Source organism: Lygodium microphyllum, chromosome 1, assembly GCF_053477565.2.
Source record: "Lygodium microphyllum isolate KBCC chromosome 1, Lygodium_microphyllum_v1.1.10, whole genome shotgun sequence".
In the NCBI taxonomy this organism is placed as follows: domain Eukaryota; kingdom Viridiplantae; phylum Streptophyta; class Polypodiopsida; order Schizaeales; family Lygodiaceae; genus Lygodium; species Lygodium microphyllum.
This window is the reverse complement of record NC_141135.1, coordinates 116251238-116276684: the sequence shown is the minus strand read 5'-3', so window position 1 is coordinate 116276684 and position 25447 is coordinate 116251238. Positions and strand designations below refer to the sequence as shown.

The window sequence follows — 25447 nt, the reverse complement described above, 5'->3', positions numbered from 1 at the left end:
TCTTTGCATGGACTATAATAGCATCCATGCATGTGTCAACAATTGTGTGCTTTTTGAGGAGACTACGGGACTATGGAAACATGCCCAAAGTGTGGTGCTCACAGATATGGACAGGACTTGCAAGGACAAACAATCCCTCAGAAAGTTCTTAGACACTTTCCACTTATACCACATATACGTCAAATGTTTCGTACGTCTAGCATGGCGAGCATGACAACATGTCATGTGCAGAATAGATCCAAAGATGGAGTCCAACGAATATCAGTAGATTCATGCACATGGAGCCTCATTGACTCTACCTTTCTAAGCTTTGCACAAGAGCCAAGGAATCTTCGACTTGGTCTTGCTATGGATGGCATAAACCCATTTTGTATCTGCTCAACTTCTTACATTATGTGACATGTAGTCCTTGTTAACTACAATATCATGCCATGGCTTTCTATGAAGAAATGACACATGATCCTTAGCTTGCTCGTTTCGGGTGCTACAAAGTCAAGGATATTGACATCTATCTCTGTCCATTAGTTAATGAGCTTAAGATTTTGTAGGAGGAGAGGGTCATCGTTGAATATATGAGCAAGCACAATGGTTGATAGTCTGCGCCAAGATTGGAGCCATTCTCATGTGGACCATGCATGCCTTTCTGGGATTCAGGGAGTGCTTAGGTAGGTAGATTTCCATTCTTATTGGTGATAACTAACAAGGATCATTCAAGTTTGTGTTGAGTAAATAGGGGTGTTGGGACATGTTTGGTTACCTCAATAAAGTTTTTAGAAACTTTTCACTTATATTGCATATATGTCACATGTTTCGAACATTTAGAATGGTGAGCATGACAACCTGTCATGCATAGAATAGATCCATGGATTGAGTCCAGCGAATATCAGTAGATTCACACTCATGGAGCCACATTGACGCTACCTTTCTAAGATTTGCACGAGAGCCAAGGAATCTTCGGCTCGATCTTGCTATGGATAGCAAGAACCCATTTGTTATCCGCTCGACTTCTTACAATGTGTGCATGTAGTCCTTGTTAACTACAATATCCCATCATGGCTTTCTACAAAGAAAGGATGCCTAATCTTTAACTTGCTCGTCCTTGGGTGCTTTAAAGTCAAGAATATGGACGTCTATCTCTGTCTATTAGTTGATAACCTTAAGATTTTGTGGAAAGAGGGGGTCGTCATGGAAGATATGAGCAAGCGCGATGGTTGATGGTCCACCAATATATGAGCCATCCTCATGTGGACCATGCATGACTTTCTCGAATTTAGGGGAGTGCTCAGGTAAGTACATTTATGTTCTCATTGGAGATAGCTAACATAACTGGTTCAAGTTTGTGTTGACTAAATAGGGTGTTGGGACAGGTTTGGTTACCTCAAGTTATCACGCATATCCATTGTTTGGGCCACATTAGACTCCTGAAGGTCACAAACCATAAAGAAGATGGTATATCAAGGACACACCGCTTTCTTGCCGAAGGGTCATGAAGTGAGGGAAGGTTTTCTTGGATAACCTCCAACACGAATGAATGCCCAAAGCTAGTATCAGTTAAAAATATTCCACATGGAGTTGTTGTAATGGACCCACTTACAGATCAACCACTTATTGGATCCCATGCATATTTTCAAGAATGTGGACAGCTTATTATGAGACCCCATCATAGTAAAGAGAGACACTACAGGGGCATGAATGGATTTGAAGGAGGTAGGTAAAATGGAGGCACTTTGGCCATACACTACAAGGGTACACACATATAGTGACGCTAAGTAGCGACGTTTTTTTTTTCGACGTCCCTATTTATGTCACTAATCCTCGAAATATTTTAATTCAAAAAATGCGTCGGTATTAGTGTCACTATCTATGTTGCTAAAAACGTCGCTATTAGCGTCACTATTTAGCGACACAAATAGCGATGTAAATAGTGATGCTAGTAGCGACGACTTACTCTGGTAACATTTCGCGGAAACCCGGATGTTTCTTTCAAACGCGTGCGCGAAGGCGGAGAGAAAGAGAAAGGGAGGTGAGCAAGGAAGCAAGCCGCGAGCTGCACGCGGGGAGAGGAGCGTCGCCCGCACGAAGAGGTTGTGGAAGAAGAAGAGAGCACGACGGTATGCCCTGTTTTGGTTTCTTTACAATCTTTGTTTTGATTTGCAATGTAGGTTAGAAAGTGTTGGTTTCTCTTCGATCTTTGTGTTTCTTTGTGTTGCTTTGCAATGTAGGTTAGGAAGTATTGAAAGAGAGAGAAATGGAAGCGAGTGTTTTCAAAAATTTTCTTGTGTTGGTTCTTATTCTTTGCAATGTAGGTTAGAAAGTGTTGGTTTTTCTTCAATCTTTGTGTTTTTTTAATTTGCAATGTAGGTTAGAAAGTGTTGAAAGAGAGAAATGGAAGAGAGTATTTTTATATTTTTTCTTGTGTTGGTTCTCTTCAATCTTTGCAATGTATATAGGGTAGGAAGTGTTGAAAGAAAGAGAAATGGAAAGGAGTGTGAAGGGGGATTCTTGTTTTGCTTGATTATAATTTTAGAGAGAGAGTGAGAGAGATAGAGATGTAGACAAAGAGAAATGAGATGCTTGTTTTTTTTGGATTATATCTTTTGCAAGATCTTTCTAAACTACATATTCATCCACAATGATATTTCTAGATGTAGAAATGCTTTTTTTTTTAGGATCATAAAAGTAAAATTCTTTGGTGATGTTACTATTACTCATGAGAATACGTTTGAGAGATTTAGAGTCTAATTTCTTTCTATGAGCATAAGTAATGCTTCCAAAAACTTTCAAACAACTCACTACTAGCGTTTGACCAATAAAGGCTTCAAAAGGAGTTGTGCCTTTCAAGGCATAGTGCAAGATCAATAACTGTTATAAAAATGTATGTGTGTGAGCATAGTTTAGAGCCGACGTCAAAGATAGATAAGTTTAGAGCCGAACTCAAAGAGATAGGTACGAAAACTTAAAAAAAAAGACCTGAAATATATATAGTGGAGTGGTCCTAATATACAATATAGAATCGTTACTAAATTATCATTCCATTACATCGCAGTCAAGATGTCTAGCACTCACGACCAACATGGTGGTGATAATGAGGCTTGGCTCAATCAATGTGTCCCCTGTCCATGCACGCAATGCAAATTGGCCATTTGTCGAAAATGTCGTTTGTCCATAGAGCATGTGCAACGGTATGGAGAGTTTCGAGTTGAGATAATCGACCAAGCAGTCTTGAATTACGAGATTGCGGTAAGTTCTCTCTCATTAATATATGACATGTAATTGATTTAAGTATAACAGCTTGGGGTTATCTTAGAAGTTAGCTCCTTAACATCCTTTACAGGGTTAGGGCCATGTTGATACATTGTAGTCCGTAGATCTCTTGCATCTAGTAAGATGGGTTCGTCTGCGCTCTATACAAATTCCATCCGAGATAACTAATTGTCTCATAGAAGGTGATAACTATCAACCTCCTTCTATGGGTGAGAATGTTGGAGACATGGACGATCCTCCTGCTTTTTTGGAGCCCGAGTTAGAGGACATGATCGAATCATTGCTTTTGACGGACTCAAAATCCCAAGATCCTTTAATTGCGGAGGCTTCCATTCCATTGTATGATGGGAGTCGGGTATCCCATTTGAAGACACTTCTTGCATTGTTGAACATACAAACAAAGTATGGATGGAGCGATGCGAGTGTGACAGAGCTATTCAAGTATATTATGATGTGTATGATTCTTTATTGAAAGCCATTAAATGTGCTATGTAGTACTCTAATAACGTGCTTCATTGCAATTTGTAGAACATTGAAATCATACATTTTGCCTATCCAAAACACGATGCCTGAGTCTCATGATGATGTAAGACAAGTGCTGCGAAAGCTAGGCATGGATTATAATTGCATTCATGCTTGCCCCAATGATTGTGTTCTCTTCTGGGGAGAGTTTGAATTGTTCACCACATGTCCCAAGTGCAGTGCACAGAGATATCGAAATGACTTGTAAGGACAGACTGTTCCGTAGAAGGTTTTGAGGCACTTTCCACTGATACCGCGTGTTTGTCACATTTTTTGGACCAAGAGTTTTGCAAAGTTGACTACATGGCATGTAGAAAATCGATCCACTAATGGTGTACAGCATACACCAGCTGACTCAGAAGCATGGCATCACATTGACGAGACTTTCCTTGACTTTGCAAAGGAGGCGAGGAATCTACAATTCAGTCTTGCCATGGATGGGGTAAATCCTTTTAGTTTACGTTCCACCTCCTATAGTATATAGCCTGTGGTCCTTGTTAACTACAATGTACCGCCATGGCTTTCCACCAAGAAAGGACACCTTTTGCTCAGCTTGCTTGTGCCTGGACGATACAAAGTCACGAATATGGATGTCTACCTCTCTCCACTAATTGATGAGCTAAAGGAGTTGTGGGAGGGAATTGTAGTGGAGGACATGAGCAAACATATTGGTAGGCGATCCGCAACTATAAGGTCAATTCTTATGTGGACCATGCATGACTTTCCAGGTTATGGAGAATGCTCTAGTAAAGCGTATATTCTTATTTTGCTAGTTTTCTTTGAGCGATATTGGTGTTATGACATCACTATAAGGATTTGAGCTAGTAGCGACGCCGATTAGTGACGACGGATAGCGGCGTTGCTATTGGCATCGCTATTTGCGTCGCAAATGCCTCGCAAATGCGACGCAAATAGCGACGCTCCATAGGGAAAAAAAGCGGCCGAAACCGAGCGCAATTTTCATTTCGCGTTTGCGGCTTGTGAGTTTTGAGAGCGAGAGCGAGGGAGAGAGTGACCGTCATGAGAGGAGAGGAAGAAGACTTGCCGCCGCCGCCACCATTGTTCGGAAGGAGAGGAGGAGCCTTCATCGCAAAGAGGAGCCGCCCCACGCTCACCATATCTCATCGATGAGTCTCCCTCTCTCTTTATTTTGCTTGTTTAAGGTTTAAATCACTCTCTTTTGCTTGTTTAGGAGAGGAAATGAGAGAGAAAGAGAGGGAGAGGGAGAGGGAGAGAGAGGGAGAGAAAGAGAAAGAGAAAGAGAGGGAGAGGGAGAGGGAGAGGGAGGGGGAGGAAATGAGAGAGGGAGAGAAAGAGAAAGAGAGGGAGAGGGAGAGTGCATTCTCTCTCTCCCTCTCCCTTTTGCTTGTTTAATGTTTAAATCACTTTCTTTTTTGCTTGTTTAGGAGAGGAAACGAGAGAGTAAGAGAGAAAGAGAGGGAGAGGGAGAGGGAGAGAGAGAGAGAGGGAGAGAAAGAGAAAGAGAAAGAGAAAGAGAAAGAGAAAGAGAGGGAGAGGGAGAGGGAGGGGATGAGAGGGAGAAAAAGTGAAAGAGAGGGAGAGGGAGGGAGAGTGTATTCTCTCTCTCCCTCTCCCTCTCCCTTTTTCTTGTTTAATGTTTAAATCACTTTATTTTTTGCTTGTTTGGGAGAGGAAATGAGAGAGAAACAAGGGGAGAGAAAGAGAGGGAGAGGGAGAGGGAGGGGAAGGAAATGAGAGAGGGAGAGAAAGAGAAAGAGAGGGAGAGTGCATTGTCTCTCTCCCTCTCCCTTTTGCTTGTTTAATGTTTAAATCACTTTATTTTTTACTTGTTTAAGAAAGAGAGGGAGAGAAAGAGAGGGAGAGGGAGAGGGAGGGAAAGTAAATGAAAGAGGGAGAGAAAGAGAAAGAGAGGGAGAGTGCATTGTCTCTCTCCCTCTCCCTTTTGCTTGTTTAATGTTTAAATCACTTTATTTTTTGCTTGTTTAGGAAATGAGAGAAAAAGAGAGAAAGAGGGAGAGAAAGAGAGGGAGAGGGAGAGGGAGAGGGAGGGGAAGGAAATGAGAGAGGGAGAGAAAGAGAAAGAGAGGGAGAGGGAGAGGGAGGGAGAGTGCATTCTCTCTCTCACTCTCCCTCTTGCTTGTTTAATGTTTGAATCACTTTTTTTTTTTGCTTGTTTAGGAGAGGAAATGAGAGAGAAAGAGAGAAAGAGAGGGAGAGGGAGAGAGAGGGAGAGAAAGAGAGGGAGAGGGAGGGGAAGGAAATGAGAGAGGGAGAGAAAGAGAAAGAGAGGGAGAGGGAGAGGGAGGGAGAGTGCATTCTCTCTCTCCCTCTCCCTTTTGCTTTTGGAGAGTGTTAAGATATATTGTGAGAGGGAGAGGAAATACGAGAGAAAGAGAAAGATAACATATATTGGAATGATAGCATATCCATGATTATGGTAATGGTATCCACTTTACTTTTTTTATGGGTACCATTACATCGACTCCTTAAGGGGGCTAAAATTTAGTTATACCATTTATAAAGTCTAATTAGGAGTTCTAAGATGCACGACAATAGACTTATCGATAAAGGTATGCAATGTGCTTTGCCATGGGCCACGTACATTGGTGACTCTTTAAGATTGCTTAAAATTGGTCATGTCCTTCATAATGTCCAAGTAGGGGATCTAATTGTGATATGCATAATTCATTGTTTTTGTATTAACTTTATAGGCATAACAAATTAGAAATCATGCCAACTAGTCAATGGAAGGACTAAAAGAAAATGATACCCTAGCTAATGGTCATTACGGTACTCCATCAAAATGAACTCAAAAGTATTGTTATAGAAGAAGAATCCCTTAAATTGAGTATATGATATTTTCTCTCAGGTCTTATGACTATGAGTAGAATTGATTGAAATAAATTTTATTACTATAGTTGATAAATTTCATAGATGGCATTAATTTTAATACGCGATCCTAGGACAAAAAAACCACATTTCTAAGATGTTTTTTGTTGAGACTGATTTATTATTAGACTAAGAGATCCTCAATGATGCTCATAAATGGATTACTTATACTCAAAGCCCTTTAGTGCAGTTTTTTACAATAACGAATAATTATCTACCGGGACAAACAAATCCTTGAGCATGATACAAGGCCGAGATATAACATAAAAAAATCTCTCAACTACTATGTACAATGCAAGATTTATGGTCAACTTACAACTTGACGTACATCTCCATAAAGCTATCCATTTAAGCCTCGTTTGCTGTAATGTAGATAAGATGGAAAATGAAGAAGGTCTTATTGTTCAAGATCGCGAGATGTATCTTAATCAGTGTGTCCCATGTCCTTGCTCTCAATGCAAGTTGGAAATTAGACGAAAACGCCGATTGTTTATAGAACACGTACGACGATTTGGCGAGTTTCAATCTGAGATCATTGATCAGGAGATTGCAGATTTTCAACAAACGGTAATTTGAAGTTCATATTAATCATGCATTGTACTCACAATCTAATTGAAAACCATACACAATAAGATTGGGTCTTGTTGGCAAATTTTCTATCTAGGGGGGTGATGCCTCGACCCAAGGGGGAGTGCACCCTTTGTGGCCAATTAGAAGAGTTCGTGGATGTGCGATGGATGGATTGCAGGAGCCAATCCACCACTCTTAAGGCCCATCTATACCGTCAATGCCAGAGGAGACAGACAACCTTCTCGACCTACCTACAATCTTGGAGCCTGAGATGGAGGCAATGATCGATGCATTGATTCCCATGGATGTTGAGACATCTGACCTGCTTAGAGAGGAAGCATCCATACCATTATATGATGGGTGCCGAGTATCTCGGTTGAAGACATTGCTTGCACTCTTAATTGTGCAAGCAAAATATGGTTGGAGCGATATGAGTGTGACTAAGTTATTCATGTAACTTGCACATAGGCTTCATTGATTTTTATTTTTTACAGTATTATTGTAAACATTTGTGCTTTTTCAAGGTGTTTTATGATTTTTTTCAGGTTATTGAAATATCATATATTACCACCTGCAAATACCATGCCTGAGTCTCGTGATAATGCACGACATGTTTTACGGAAGCTTGGCATGGACTACAATAACATCCATGCATGTATCAACGACTGCATACTGTTTCAAGATGAATACGAGACTATGGAGACATGTCCAAAGTGTGGTGCTCACAAGTATCGACAGGACTTGCAAGGGCAAACCATCCCTCAAAAAGTTCTTACACACTTTCCGCTCATCCCCCGCATAAACCACATGTTTTGCACGTCTGGCATGGCAAGCTTGACAACGTGGCATGTGCAGAATAGGTCCACGGATGGAGTTCAATGAATATCAGCAGATTCGCGCGCATGGAGCCACATTGACTCTACCTTCCCAGGCTTTGCGCGAGAGCCAAGGAATCTTCGGCTCGGTCGCGCCATGGGTGGTGTGAACCCGTTCGGTCTGCGCTCGACCTCTTACAGTGTGTGGCCTATAGTGCTTGTCAACTACAACATCTCTCCATGGCTTTCTACAAAGAAAGGACATCTCATCCTTAGCTTGCTCATCTCGGGCCGCTACAAAGTAAAAAATATCGACGTGTATCTTCGTCCATTAGTCAATGAGCTTAAGATTTTGTGGGAGGAGGGGGTCACTGTGCAAGATATGAGTAGGCGTGATGGTCGACGGTCAACCAACATTCGAGCCATTCTCATGTGGACGATGCATGACTTTCTGGGATTCGGAGAGTACTCAGGTGAGCAGACCTCCCTTCTCGCTAGTAATATCTATATTTTATTTCATTCAATCAAGTATTCACTAGGTCGTGGCTCGCCTTACAGGTCTGGTTACCTCAGGTTATCATGCATGTCCATTGTGTGGGCCACAGTTAGACTCCCAAAGATCACGAACCATGAAGAAGATGGTATATCAAGGACACGCCGCTTTCTTGCCGGAGGATCATGAACTCAGGGAAGGTTTTCTTGGACGACCTCCAACACGTATGAACGCTGCAAGCTGGTACGAGCTAAAAATGGTAAACCCGGAATCACATCCAAATGGAATGCGATGGTTCTCAGTTTTCTACGAGTTGCCATATTGGACCCACTTATAGGTCAACCACTTGTTGGATCCCATGCATATTTTCAAGAATGTGGGCAACTTGCTATGGGACCACATCACAGGAAAGAGAGATACTATAGGGTCACGAATGGATTTGAAGGAGGTAGGTAAGATGGAGGCGCTTTGGCCGCAGTCGAGTGGTGAAGGGGGAGTGTAGAAAAAGAAATGGATTCCTCAATGGAAGAGAAGGTGAATCACTTTTGTATGTTGCACCATGCCTCCATGGAGACATGGCTCGCCAAGTACCAGATTGCAAGGCAAGATCGAGAGAAAGCGCGAGCTGAATTTCGACGCAGTACGCGTCATCGACCGATTTGATATCCCAAAGGCATGGAGGAGATGCCGCGGTTTATGTCAACACGATGGTTGCATGGAGCCTTGACCGCAGCATCCACCGAAGGGACAGAGGTCTCAATGGAGGAGTGGGAGTTCTCGAGGGTATGTAGTCCAAAGGTGATGAGGGGTTTAGAATATGTCGTATCTAAATTTTATATGCGACATCTAATTTGAGTGTTTCAATGTACACTACAAAATATATAGTGCAGCGTGGTCGTGCGGATGGCATTTTTGCGTGGAGCGTATTGACAAAATGCGCTCCACAATGGACTGTGGTGTCATGGCAAGGTTTGAGCAAGAGAGCCGGCGACGAGCAACGGATCCAAACACGGTTGTGGATGAGATGGAGTATTTTGGGAACCTGCAAAGTATTATTACGGTGGATTACCGTAGCTTCTCCATGATACTATTCGATGTGCAGTGGTTCAAAGTGGTACTTGGAGGATCTGGAGCAACAGTTCGATGAGGTCCATCTGGATTTCTCGAAATAGATTCCGAAAAAAAATGGATGGATTTGCACGACACCTTTGTGTTGCCGGCCCATTGTGAACAGGTGCATAGAGTCATTTGCTTGCTAATTGTAATACGACATGGTTTATATCACAATGGTTTGAACTCGCTTTGTGCGTGTTTGTGAACAGGTAATCTTCTATCCAAACCTCCGATAACCTCGATGGTGGTATGTTATACCTTCAACTCCTCGAAGTGCGAGAGTATATAATCAAAGCGATGTTCCGGGAATAGATGAAGATAATATAAAAATAGAGGGGTCGATATTACAAGGGGTGGAGGCCACCGCAAGCTTGGAGCCCGCATCGGCTAACAATGATGGAAATACAGTAGTCCACGAATTTTTTGAGAACGAGGCAGACTCGTTCTTTTGTGGTGACATGTCTATCGACCTTCCAGTGTATGCAGAGTTCTATAGGAGATTAACATGGGACCATAGAGTACTTCATTCTTGGAGAATGGTATTACTCAATTAATTGTTTAGATCTTCCATAAAGGTACATAAGATATGCATTTTAAATGATTTATATTACTGTGCTTTGTATAGTTTAAATTGATTATTCTAACACCATTTTTTTTCTGTGTAGGTGACATTTTCAGGATGAGTCGAGGGATGAGCGATGAGGAGTTTCAAGACATGATGGCATGCATGTCTCCAGACCAACTCCCGAGATTCGGAGAGATGGCAGACCGGGAGCTCTCTCGTTCTTCGTCAGGACGCTCTACTAGATTTGCTTCAGCGCGATCAGATGCTTCAGCTTCGAGCAGACGACCTCGACGCTCACGACTGGGGCCAGAGGGAGGGACTGCATCGGGATCAGGGGGTGCTATTGTGGAGATACGGATGTGGTGTCTCCGTCTTGTCGTTCAGGTGGAACTGCGTCACCTCAAGGATTTGTCACACCTATGGGGACGTCTACTCCAGTTACTTCGGCTTTTGCACAGCCGTCAGCAGGTGGCACCCCTTTTGGTGGCACCCCCTTTGGTGGCACCCCTTTGAGTGCCACTCTGAGAGAGGTTACCCCCGTCAGTACACCAGATGTACAGGGGTCTCTTGGATATGCCCAGGAGCGTGGACGGAGATGGGAGAGCATCCATCTTAGGCAGACTCCTAGGGGTTATGGATACCTAGTTGATAGTAGGTCAGGAGCCATCATCATGAATGATGAGGGGAGGAGGGTGATGGCTCGCATGAGAGAGTTGTGCCAATAAGTTTTTGGGCACAACGTCCTGGATCATTGAAAGAGCATACCGAAGGGGAGCAAGGACTACATAGTAGCATCCTTGCACGAGGAGTTTCCGGTGCTAGCCGTAGTAAATAGATTCTCTACGGGCTAGATGATGGATTTCATGCGTGCATACATGTCACATAGACGATCCAACGCATGGAACGCAATCAAGAGTGGGGCTGCAAAGCCCGAGTGGTAAGATACTGACAACTGGCGCCGACTGAGGGAGGAGGCTACATATTTGCCAGGACGTTGGAGTCAGTAGTCAGCGGAAGGCGGCGAGGGCACGACTCGAGGCCAGAGTGGTCCATCATCTTGGGAGTGGCGGCCACAGGACATATTTGGAGGACTTTGTAAGTTTCTCTTTTGTTTTGCTTATTTGTTTTTTTGAAATATTCTTTGTACTGAAAATCATGTTTCTAACAGTTAGCATTTTGTTTTCTTTGCAGCACTTCATTACAAATCAGGATCCGCAAGGCCTTGAGACTCGAAATGCAGAGAGGCACAGTCTCAATGCATTGATCGACTGATTGTATAGACGCGGTGTCGAAGGGTTTTCGAAAGCAAAGTCACGACCACAGAGGACCTTGACTAATTTCAGGATAGAAGATCAATCAAGCGAGATCACAAATCAATTTGAAAGAATGTTTATTACATTTGAATTTGAAGCTTCTGGTACATCCTACAAAATATCATCGATAAAAGGGTAGTAGAAGATTCTCGAGCTTGATATCACCATGCATGACATTCTGCTTGTGAAGGTACTTGAGTCTTTCAACAACATCTCTAAAATATCACTGGGCGTAGCTTCTCCAATTCCTCCAGAAGCTTTTGCCAGAATTCTGCCACTTAGAAGTGCAGATAGCTCTTTAATTTACAGAAGTAAGAATGACAAGCATAGAAAGGACTTCCTCTTGAGAGTTGAGACATTATGGGCAATCTCAGCACAGAACTTCCCTGTTGCAGAGACTTATTGCCACCGCAGGCTTTAAGGGTTGCAACAATCGCATGTACATCTATCTTCTCACCAAATTGTCTTATCAAATGAAACAGTTTGATAACCTGCTTGTCTTGACCAAACTTGGAATGTGCATATAAGATTACAGTCCATGGAAAGGTGCCAGGATTTGATAATCTTGCTGTACACAAATTCAGAAAACCCATGTATTCATGGTTCTTGAGCTTGATGATATCATCATGAATCCCATAACCATCCAAGCAGAATTGAAGAGGAGAAAGCACGACCAAAATAACTGTCGTCCTTGCCACCTGGGTGCCTGCGCTATACTTTTGTCACACAGACCAGTGTGCTATTATTGCGAGTTCAACCTCCAGGCCACCAAACTTATATGCCAGTTTAGCTTCCTCAATGCTCTCCACATCCATTGTAGCAAGCTTTTTCTTAAAGTTATCTTTAAGATAAACATCTTTATGGTTTACTACAGATTCCGTTGATACAAATCACGCATGCTGATGACAACCACTTCTTTTTCCACATTCTCAGTCCGTCGTTTTTGGTCATCTTTACTCAATCATGCAGTGTTGTTAATCTCTTCTGATTGTGATGTCGCAGCAGCGTTTGCTCTTCATCATCACGTTCTGATCTTCAGCTTCTTCTTCATGCATCCCTTCTACTTCCAAAAGAGCTTGTTATCTTCCACCTTCTTCGTTGTTACTGGCGTCCTCCTCCTCCTCACGACCTGGTCCTCCTAGCAGATCCATCGCTTGTTCTATACCTCCAGATATAATGATTGCCTCAGAAAACTGAGGCTCTTGAGAAAGATTCACTAAATCCTCTGCAGGCTGGTTGGGAAAGCTCCTGTTTAGATAATAGTTCACGCAACAATGGGCAACAAAGTTTACTGGCTCTGCTTGCAAGGGTCTTCAGAACTTCTTCAGTACCAGTCAAACCTTGGACAATATCTACAGCTGCTTTCTTCACCTTCTAGCACCCTGTTGCAGTCTTTTTCCCCAAGCTCGCCGAAGCTTCCCCCTGAACTTCTGCTGCCACTTCGATGGATTAATGCCCTTTCCCCCTCGTCTTCTTCAGCTACTGTCGGTCTTCCTCCACAGCATCCTCATTCAACCAGCTCCTCTTTCATAGCACCGTCCACGTCATCCAATCTCCTCTCTGTCGCCTCAGATAGAATTATTCAAGCTCCATCGATCACTACTCCGCATCTCGATATTCAAATTCGTGTCTCGACGTCCCCTGCACATTCGTCTCTGACATTGTCTTCCCTCCTTTTCAGATTAGCGTAATCCCACCTCTTTTTCTGTCCTGTTCATCCTGCATTCTCCTCTCCTCTATTTCCTTCTCGTTCCCCCTTTCTTTCTGTAGTTCCCTCCTTCTTTTTCTTTTGAAAACCCCTTTTCTTTTTTTTAGTCTCCTCCTTTCCTTTCCATTGAAAAAGCTCTTCTCCCTTCCTTCCGTCCAGCGCAGAGTAAGCTACTTTTGCCTATTCCAAGACAGCCCAATATAGGCATAGCTCAATGGAGCAAATTTAATAAGACTCCTGAATTCCTCATACCGCCTGCCATGGAATAAGATCCTTATCATCCACAACAACACAATCGGTTTCTGTTACAATGCAACACCAAAAGGTCACCATGAAAATACTGAACAGAATAACCACAATCTGAAATTGACACAATGTGTTCCTTAAATCCCATTCCACAGGCTTAGAGTACATATGTCCAACCACCACCCGCACATCAAAGGAAACACTCCAAGCTCAATTAGCAACAGGAAAGCAACTTTGAACAATGTCATCAAGTAATTCAGCCCTGCCACAACATGTCTTGCCACAGATGGAGTAGCCTCAGTCATTGAGCTCAAACCGTGAATCCGTCCTACTATCAATGGCTCCCCTCTGCTGAGTCTACGAGCAATAGTGTTGATGGATTTTGGCAAGCAATGGTTCCAGACCTTTTTGCAGCAACATGTATCAACATAGGCTGAAAGCATCTCATCATGTTCACCACTATGCCTCTAACTCCTCCTCACTATACTCATGCGCAGAAAATAAATGTAATCACAACAACTAAGTATATACAAAGTATCAAATCACACACACAATTTTTGGGTGGTTTTCACACCTCGAATGCGCAGCAATACGACATCCACCCCCTCTAATCCTGCACATCCTCCGGATGGGCCAACTACCCATGATCATTATCATCAAGATCCACAAACAGATCAATCTCTTCGTTATGCATTTCCGGTAGATCAACAAGATTATCTGTCATATCATTTGTCTCTTCCATTGGAATTTCTTGTCGTTGCTCTTCTCTTGAAAATTCTTCCAAAGCAGAATCCTCATCATCTCTTTTCTTGAAAATCTTGATTCTTTTTCGAGCAATAGGCACTTAAGCACTGTCCCATCCAATTCAGTCAGCTCATATGTTGCATTATCAAAGACATGTCTGACTATGTACGTCCCAAACCATCTTTTCACCATCTTCCGAAGTGCAGTATGCTGATTTTCAAGGCTGCTATCAAAGACCAAAACCCAATCTCCCTCTTCTATTGCTCTAGGTCGCAAGCGATGCCTGCTGTCAAACCTATCCTTATTTCTTAGTCAAGCAACCTTCAACCTGTCAATAGCTAGCTGAATATCCTCAGGTCTCCTCTCCAACTGTCGAATTCGAAGAGCTAAGAGCTCCTCTCTCATCAAATCCTCCTGCCAAGGTAAAACTGACCAAGTCAAAGCACAAGTCTCAATCAGCATAACAGGTTTCTGACCATACATCAACTCTGCAGGCATATATCCTGTGGTAACACTATGAGTCGTACGATCAGCCCACAAAGCAAATGGTAGAAGTCTCGGCCATTCTCCAATCCGTCCTCTGCATGCTTTGGCTAATGCTTTCACTATCGGCGGATGCCCTCTTTCACTTTTCCCATTTCCCTCTGGATTATATGCTGTGGTTAGAGCCAACTTGATTCCTAGCTGAGAGAAAAACTCCCTAGCTTCATCTGCATCCAATTCACCACGATCCGCAGTGATCTTACCCACACAACCATACCTACAGAAAATTTCCTCCAATAAGAATTTACACACTGCACTAGTGGTCTTCGTTCTCAAAGATCTACCCTCAACATGATTGGTAAGATCCTCTCTAGCCAAAACAATGTATCTCATCTGCCATAGACCCATAGGCATGGTAACCAAATCAACTACCCACTTATAATGAATGCATAGCGGATAGGTCAGATGAAGCTCATCTCTATGACGCACTACTAAATACATCTGGCAATCTCTGCAAGTCTCAACAAAGTGAGAAACATCTCTATACATGCCTTTCCACCAATATTTCTCCTTGATTTTCTCATAAGTAGCCCACACTCCTCTATGACCAGCCCAAGGACTCTCATGAAACTCCCTCATCACCTGTAACTGTGTCTCTCTATCGCAGACAACCCGCAAAGGTAATCCGCCTCTTTTCTTCGGATGCTTCCAAAGAAATCTGTCCTTGAGAAAATAACCATAGACTTTCCTTCTGATCTTCTTGAACTCTTTATTTGTCCATTCATCTCTTTTGCTTAGTGTACTAAGGTACCTGCCAATCTGCAACCAATCTCCAACATAAAGTTCTTCTATGAAAGCCACAATATCATAGACATGACAAACATGATCAACCATAGTGGCTGAAATTTCTGCATCATCGTCTTTTGCAAGTAGAGTCTCCTCATCATCATATCTGGCTCTAGACAACATATCTGCCACTGGATTATCCTTCCCTGCTATGTGTTTAAATTCCGGATTTAATGACTTGATGTATGCAATCCATCTTAACATAGCTATATCCGGAGTAGAGCAACTCGTGATCATACCAATCAATGGCAAGCAATCTGTCTCTACCACAACTGAAGCTCCTATAAAGTACTCCTTGTCACATTTGAGAGCCGTGACAATCCCCAATAACTCCCTCTTGATTTGCGGATATCTCCTCTGTCTCTCATTTAGGACTTTCGCCCCAAACCGAATAGCATACCTATTTCCATCTGCATCATCTTGACCCACAGCCCAACCTATGCCAATTGGACTAGTGTCAACTGTCAATACAATAGGCCTATCACAATTATAATCCGCTTTCCTGAGAGTAGGAGCATTCTGCAATAACTTCTTCAATTTCCGCATGGCTCTAGTGTGGCTCTCATCCCAATAGAATTTCTGCCCCTTTCGAAGCAGCTGATACAAACAATCTGCTATGTGTGCAAAATGAGGTATCCAAATCATATAAAACACACAAGCACCAATGAATCTCCGTACCTCTGAAGTAGTAGAACAATACTCTGCAATCTTGCCTATAGCATTCACCTTATCAGGTGAGGGTTTCCTGCCATAATATCCACACATATGCCCAACAATAACAACCTCATTCACTCCAAAAATAGATTTTTGCCCTGAAAGTGTCAAGTTCACTTCTTCTAACCTGGCCAAAATCTTCTCACATGCTGAAATATGATCAGCCACAAAGTATCTGCATCCCTGCTCATTTAGGCTCTCATTCTTCTCTTCTTCTGCACACCCCTTAATGGGCACATCATCCAAGAAAGGCATAGTAAGCTGAGGTATGTAATCACAAAGGACCTTATACATGGCATTCATCATATGCGCAACAGAATTAGTGGCACCTTGAGGCAAGGTACACATCCTGACAAGCCCAATAGGAGTTCTCATGGTGGTTATGTCCCTGCTTTCCAAAGCCAGGTGAAACTGATCATAACCTGAATACAAATCACCCAAAGAATAGATGGCACGTCCAGCAAATGCCTCTGCAAACTCATCCACAACTGGACCTATACCAACATTCCTGATAGTAACTCTGTTCACTGGCTGCATGTCCTGAATAAATCGGAGAGTACCATTCTTCTTTGGAACTGTAAACCACCTGTTTGAGTATGGTGCAGATGAAGGCTCAAGGATTCCCATCCTGATTTTCTCATTCAATAAATCAATCAACTTTGGCAAGTGTGCTTTAGGCACTGGAATAGGTCGGAGATTCCATGGGACATGAGGAATAGTAAAAATGACCATAGGTGCAACAATATCAGGATTCACACATCTAATCTCATGTGGGACAAAAGCAAATCCCCTTCCATGACGCTCAAGCATATCCTGAAAGCATTGCTTCTCTATGGGTAGCAAGAAATCACCATTTCCAATTTTCAATTCAGCAAGTGTCTCTGCTGAAAATTTATGACCAATATGCTCCGGATTCCTCAAAATTTGTTGTTTAGCAGCCCTCTCTATTTGCTAGTCACTGTCAAGTGGAAGCGGTACAGCAACCGGCTTCACCTTCTTATCCACAGTTTTGTATTTCGTGTCAACCCTGGCTTCATTATACTCTTCTGCATTACATAAACCTTGCTGTAAATCAACAATTCTGCACTCCAATGGCTGAATATTCTCAGCCCTCTGCTCTATGGACTGCATAGAAACAGCCCCAAACTCTGAATGCTGAAATATTTCATCAACATTGGGCTCGAAATGGAGAAACAACAGGATGTCCCTCCAAAAGGACACAGTCTGAGTGTTATATTTCATCTTCAGATGTGAATATTCCTCATCTTTCCTGTTAAGTCTTTTAGCCTGCAGTATTGTTTCCTCTTCAGCCTGTGATGCCTTCATACGTTCAAGGAGCAATGCTTCTTGTAAATTTGCAATAGTCAAACCCATTTCGTTGGCTTGAGACTCACATATAATTAGTTGATTATACACAGCCTGAAGATCTGATTCAAGTGAAGATGAACGGATCATCAAACTTCTATTAGCTTCTTTCTGTAGGAAAAGTTCCTCTGTTAGAGAAGATACAAGTTCTTCCTTTTCTAGAACAGTTTGCCTCAACATTTCAATGTCTGTTGACTTCTACTCTGGCCTCGAGTCGTGCCCTCGCCGCCTTCCACTGACTACTGACTCCAACGTCCTGGCAAATATGTAGCCTCCTCCCGCAGTCGGTGCCAGTTGTCAGTATCTTACCACTCGGGCTTTGCAGCCCCACTCTTGATTGCGTCGCATGCGTTGGATCGTCTATGTGACATGTATGCACGCATGAAATCCATCATCTAGCCCGTAGAGAATCTATTTACTATAGCTAGCACCGGAAACTCCTCGTGCAAGGATGCTACTATGTAGTCCTTGCTCCCCTTCGGTATGCTCTTTCAATGATCCAGGACGTTGTGCCCAAAAACTTATTGGCACAACTCTCTCATGCGAGCCATCACCCTCCTCCCCTCATCATTCATGATGATGGCTCCTAACCTACTATCAACTAGGTATCCATAACCCCTAGGAGTCTGCCTAAGATGGGTGCTCTCCCATCTCCGTCCATGCTCCTGGGCATATCCAAGAGACCCCTGTACATCTGGTGTACTGACGGGGGTAACCTCTCTCAGAGTGGCACTCAAAGGGGTGCCACCAAAGGGGGTGCCACCAAAAGGGGTGCCACCAAAAGGGGTGCCACCTGCTGACGGCTGTGCAAAAGCCGAAGTAATTGGAGTAGACGTCCCCATAGGTGTGACAAATCCTTGAGGTGACGCAGTTCCACCTGAACGACAAGACGGAGACACCACATCCGTATCTCCACAATAGCACCCCCTGATCCCGATGCAGTCCCTCCCTCTGGCCCCAGTCGTGAGCGTCGAGGTCGTCTGCTCGAAGCTGAAGCATCTGATCGCGCTGAAGCAAATCTAGTAGAGCGTCCTGACGAAGAACGAGACAGCTCCCGGTCTGCCATTTCTCCGAATCTCGGGAGTTGGTCTGGAGCCATGCATGCCATCATGTCTTGAAACTCCTCATCGCTCATCCCTCGACTCATCCTGAAAATGTCACCTGCACAGAAAAAAAATGGTGTTAGAATAATCAATTTAAACTATACAAAGCACAGTAATATAAATCATTTAAAATGCATATCTTATGTACCTTTATGGAAGATCTAAACAATTAATTGAGTAATACCATTCTCCAAGAATGAAGTATTCTATGGTCCCATGTTAATCTCCTATACAACTCTGCATACACTGGAAGGTCGATAGACATGTCACCACAAAAGAACGAGTCTGCCTCGTTCTCAAAAAATTCGTGGACTACTGTATTTCCATCATTGTTAGCCGATGCGGGCTCCAAGCTTGCGGTGGCCTCCACCCCTTGTAATATCGACCCCTCTATTTTTATATTATCTTCATCTATTCCCGGAACATCGCTTTGATTATATACTCTCGCACTTCGAGGAGTTGAAGGTATAACATACCACCATCGAGGTTGTCGGAGGTTTGGATAGAAGATTACCTGTTCACAAACACGCACAAAGCGAGTTCAAACCATTGTGATATAAACCATGTCGTATTACAATTAGCAAGCAAATGACTCTATGCACCTGTTCACAATGGGCCGGCAACACAAAGGTGTCGTGCAAAGCCAGTGGAATGCTTCTTTCTGTAGGAAAAGTTCCTCTGTTAGAGAAGATACAAGTTCTTCCTTTTCTAGAACAGTTTTCCTCAATATTGTATATTCATGAGTGAAGCTGGAATGATCATGATTGTTGACTTTTGCATCAAGTGTCTAATGAGCATTATATCATTAACCTTGGCATGTGCATGGGTGATGTTGGAAACATACAATACTACATACTTTGAAAATTTTCCTGCATCATTCCCGATGTGTTGCATGTCCATGATCCCAGCATTCTTGGTAATTACCGGGCATACAAACACAACATCCTTGGACTGAAGGGTCTCCTCATGGGGCTATAATGGAATGTCCACTTGATCAATGATCTGCTCATGATCTTCATGATCCACTATGTCATCCGCTTGTTCGTCTTCCTCTTCATTGTTCTCGTCATCCAAAAACTCTAAAACAATTGCTAGTTTAGCATTCCTTTCGCTACATGTATCCTTGTGATTGGAGGACATAGGCTCAGCACATCGGTAGCATAGCCCTTGAGCATGCAGTTGTCTTATATCAGCATGGGTGAGAATCTTTCCTCGAGTAACATCATGCTGCACTTTCCTCAAGTAACATCATGCTGCACTTTCCTCGAGTAACATCATGCTGAACATAATTTTCTCTATGGTACTTTTGATGACCTTTCCATATGCACACTGCTGCCCATGAGAGTAAGCATGAACATCATACATATAGGCATCTGGTGCTGCCCAAAACCAGATGATGGTTGCTGTTCGTGCATGGATTGAAGCCCATATGGGGGCCCTGTGCTCTCTGAATGCATTCCATACAATCCAAAATTACCAACAATAGGTGATGCATGGTTGTTATTCACACCTAATATAACCATATCGCTTTAACAAGGTGCTGCTGGAGCATTGTAATAGCCATAATAGTCTAGATGCTTTGCATGCATTTCCAATCCATCTGGGAGCATATTGCTACCTATATATGACATTCCTTTCTGCACAAAAGCAGGCTGGCTGTTATAGCCGCTACTCCAATATACATGCTTCTGCCCCATGATTCTCCATATTTTGAATGATTTCCCTTCAACTGTTCTCTAGAACAAAATCAAAGCCGATAGAGCTGTACCATGTCTACAAATGTTACAAAATAAAAACTAGAAGTGTTGGATCAAAGTGAAAACTTAGCTACAACCTTTGGAAACCAAATAGTTGGGATTTCAGATTAGAACATGCAGTATGAAACCAATTTCAGTAAAACTATCTCTTAGAGGTTATCATTGGGATCAATCCAGCATTGATCAAAGTTGATAGGAAACTTCTTGCTTTGTAGTAAGAATTTAAAAAAAAAACTCTAGCAGTGTGTTTAGCACTGTGTCATTACGGTCAATCTGCAGGTAGACCTATGACAGAACCAGCTATGGTGCCTTCTGGCTATGGTAGTTTTGGTGCCAGTGGTTCAGGTTTTGCAACAATCACCCCAACTGTAACTGTAGGGAGTGCTTCATGCTATGATGATATGGTTGGCCAATAGTACAAGGAAAATACCTATTACACTCCGAACCAGCAAGGAGAGGGGTCTACAGTATGGATACTCGAGTGCTATCTCCCATGTGCTGCAAACAATCAGGACCTTGAATTTTTCTGCAATGTCTCACAGTGTAATGTAGATCTGCTGCTGTAGAAGATCAAGGCCTGGAAATTTCCTGTGGCAAGATATGTGCAAAAGCTTCCGACACGGACATTATTGACCTGCGATCAATTGTAAGTGAAAATCGACCTCTCCATCTTCATTGTATAGTGCCTTTTCCGTTTGTTTGAAAAACCATGGCCATAGCCAATGCCTCAAATCTTCCCCTGTAGCAAAACCCTCGCCATCACCGGCATCTATATCGCTTGTGACAGCATACACAACTGCCCTATTGCCATTACATTGTCGTGCTGCTGCGCATCCGAGCAGTAAACACCTCCATTTATGTTGTGCATCTGTGTTATCTTTTTGCGTGTGTTTCATTGTGTTTGACTGCTGAATTATCTTTCCTTCCTTTTCAATACCTGTATCCAATGTACATACTCCACTTGTGTGTTTGTGTTTGTGTGTGTTACTGTTTGTGTGCATGTTATGTGTGCGTCAGAAAAATATGAAAAGCTGATGCCAAAGGACATTCTCAAGCTGTTAATTTCAATGATGAACTCGAAGAAAAGTGCAGGATATCATGGAATCAAAGGAAGCCTTGAAGACGCCTCATTAAGAAGAATAGCAGAACTTGAAGAATAGGTCATGTGGCTGCAGGCAAGGCTAGAAGAAGTAAAGGATGAACTTCAAGCTGAGAATGAACAACATGTTGAGGCTTTGATTCAGTATGAAGAGGAGAGGGTTCTCATGGAAGCTTTTACTCAGCTTTCTGTAATGGAAAGGGAATTTGACATAGAGAAGAAAAAGATTGAGTAGCTGGAGCAAGATCTGCAGTGCAATGAGAACAAGATTTTAAGGTTTTTGGAGGAAGAGAAAATGATGTAGGACAACATTGAAATGTTGAGGCAAACTGTTCTAGAAAAGGAAGAACTTGTATCTTCTCTAACAGAGGAACTTTTCCTACAAATAGAAGCTAATAGAAGTCTGATGATCCGTTCATCTTCACTTGAATCAGATCTTCAGGCTGTGTATAATTAACTAATTATATGTGAGTCTCAAGCCAACGAAATGGGTTTGACTATTGCAAATTTACAAGAAGCATTGCTCCTTGAACGTATGAAGGCATCACAGGCTGAAGAGGAAACAATACTGCAGGCTAAAAGACTTAACAGGAAAGATGAGGAATATTCACATCTGAAGATGAAATATAACACTCAGACTGTTTCCTTTTGGAGGGACATCCTGTTGTTTCTCCATTTCGAGCCCAAAGTACTCTTGCTTTTGGGTCATCTTCAGCATTTGAATCTTGAGCTTTTGGTGCCTCCCCTTTTCTGGGCAACGTTGTCGTAGAGTTCGTGCAAGAGCTACAAAACACGGGGTTCAAGGTACCACAAGGAAAGAGGCTAACGAGAAGATGTCAATAACTCAATATTTGATGCCAAAGATCACTATATTGCTTTTCAAGTACATTACAAAAGAAGAGTCAACATAAATGACAAAGTATGACAATCTGTCCACTGCTTTACAATAAGCGTATGAGCTTGGTTTTCAGGGCACCAAATAATTCAACCAGATTCAGGACTTAGTCATAAATAGCTTGATCAAACTCCAGGTCCAACGGATAAAGCATTTGATAAGTGCATGCATAAGCTCCAGACATGTATACTGCTCAGGTCAGCAAGTTGAAACCTATTGCAGAGAGATGCAGTCCATAATGGCATATAGGGCACACTCTTGCATCCACTGCATCAAAACTTGTATCCATTTTCCTTGTTTGTATGGTACTTGCTATCCTGAAATGTCTAACACATTCCAAATCCACTTGATTCTTTAAGACTTTCAACACAATCCCATACTGAGCAAGGAGCTCTTGCCACACATTATCAACTGCATCATTCCTGTCTTGTCAACCATGGCATGCATTCCTTAGAGCTTGCTTCAAAGAACCTAATAGAAGCTTATCATGTGAATCATAGCTTTTACGTTTCTGTTCTTTGTACAGCTTTACTGCATTCTACCCAAAGGGTAGCCAGTCGATAGGTGCAACATTCATAGCCTCCCCACAGTTGAAGTCACATTTAAAACTAGCATGTTAAGCTCTGGGAAATGTCACAACAAATTCACCAGCCCTTTGCACTGTTCTATAAATTGGAACGCTTGTTACCCTCAAAATAGATGGTGATAGCAAGGTCACTAGCTTATGAAGAAGATCAGGTTGTTCTTTGAAAAGATGTGGCAAGTGATGCTTCATAGCTTCCTCAAAGATACGGGCACCACTGCTTGGCACACCATACCACGCCTTTGGAGAGCCAAAGTGCATATAATTCAAGGAATAGAAATAATGATCCTCCATAGCCAGAGGTTCAGAAATTCCATCTTTTCAGCACCTATTTGGCGTAGCTCCTCTGCTGATTTGCTCTGTGAAGGAAACTCACAGTCCTCTTCCTCTATCAAGACCTTGATTTGTTGTTTCCAGTCTTTAATACATGCAACAGGATCACAGAGCACCGTAGAAGATGATTTGATTGAATTCTTCGATCTTCTAGAGCAGCCAGTCTCTAGACCCATTAGACCATCCTCATCATTCAAAAATCAATGACTGTTTGGACCTCTGAGTAGCTGAGATCACAACGTCCCGAGGACAGAGGTGCTATGCCTCCTTTATCTCACTCGTTTTTCCTCCTCCTCCTCTTCTGCTGATTCCTCCTTTTTCAGTGATGAGTCCTGGATTTTAGGGGTAGTTCCGTCGATCCAGTAGGGAGGGTTGTCGTGATGTGGATCGTGACTACTCTAGGCATTCAGACATAGTCTAAACAGAACCAATAGATATGGAGCTCGTACTCGAGATAGCTATGATGGAGATGATTATGAATTTGAATATGATGATGATTATGACGACAGACATCGTGTTTACAGTAATAGAAGAGATGGAAGTAGCAACGATGACTGTATATCATGCCCGTGATTGTGCTTTGCAACCGTCACTAATTGTAGACTAGGATATAAGACAAGATCCAGGATCATTCTGATTGGTTTGTGTAGCACAAAAGCCACAATGCATCTTCAAACATCCTGTGCAATCCCAAGAAGAATTGATAGCTTTCTGATAGTCAGCACAGGTATAGCTGGCATTTTGGAACAACAAGGTTTTATCTGTTGAGGGAGAGCCATGTGACGTGACATGAAATGCAGCAGTCAAAACAACAAGGGCCACAATTACACCAGCCACACTGCTTATCACCAGAGGACGTCTTCCAGCTCAACCTCCACCTCCTCACAGAAGGCACCAGTTTTTTTTTAATGAATCACTACCTAATATTGCTGGTTGTGATCGCCAAATGAGAACGTTCTTCTTACTAGCTTTTTCCGTTGATTATATAAGAGAGAGACAGCTCGTTCTTAAAAAAAACCAATAAACTAAACATTTCTAGTGTGTGACCTGTTCTGGTCGATGACATCAACAATGACAACCAGCTTTTTGCTCGCTTGTCCCTCTGCTCCTCTTTGTCAATCACCTTCTCCTTATCTTCCGCACTCCGATAAATTTAACTGTAGCGATTCAAATTTAGAAAAGAGAGTGTTATATTTCATCTTCAGATGTGAATATTCCTCATCTTTCCTGTTAAGTCTTTTAGCCTGCAGTATTGTTTCCTCTTCAGCCTGTGATGCCTTCATACGTTCAAGGAGCAATGCTTCTTGTAAATTTGCAATAGTCAAACCCATTTCGTTGGCATGAGACTCACATATAATTAGTTGATTATACACAGCCTAAAGATCTGATTCAAGTGAAGATGAACGGATCATCAGACTTCTATTAGCTTCTTTCTGTAGGAAAAGTTCCTCTGTTAGAGAAGATACAAGTTCTTCCTTTTCTAGAACAGTTTGCCTCAACATTTCAATGTTGTCCTACATCATTTTCTCTTCCTCCAAAAACCTTAAAATCTTGTTCTCATTGCACTGCAGATCTTGCTCCAGCTACTCAATCTTTTTCTTCTCTATGTCAAATTCCCTTTCCATTACAGAAAGCTGAGTAAAAGCTTCCATGAGAACCCTCTCCTCTTCATACTGAATCAAAGCCTCAACATGTTGTTCATTCTCAGCTTGAAGTTCATCCTTTACTTCTTCTAGCCTTGCCTGCAGCCACATGACCTATTCTTCAAGTTCTGCTATTCTTCTTAATGAGGCGTCTTCAAGGCTTCCTTTGATTCCATGATATCCTGCACTTTTCTTGGAGTTCATCATTGAAATTAACAGCTTGATAATGTCCTTTGGCATCAGCTTTTCATATTTTTCTGACGCACACATAACATGTACACAAACAGAAACACACACAAACACAAACACACAAGTGGAGTATGTACATTGGATGCAGGTACTGAAAAGGAAGGAAAGATAATTCAGCAGTCAAACACAATGAAACACACGCAAAAAGATAAC

At 42.4% G+C, this 25447-nt stretch overlaps 1 pseudogene; it reads left to right on the top strand.

Moving 5' to 3' along the window:
* The first annotated feature begins 7498 nt into the window (after window positions 1–7498).
* LOC148041584 (uncharacterized) lies at window positions 7499–11947 on the top strand (annotated as a pseudogene).
* The last annotated feature ends 13500 nt before the right edge of the window (window positions 11948–25447 follow it).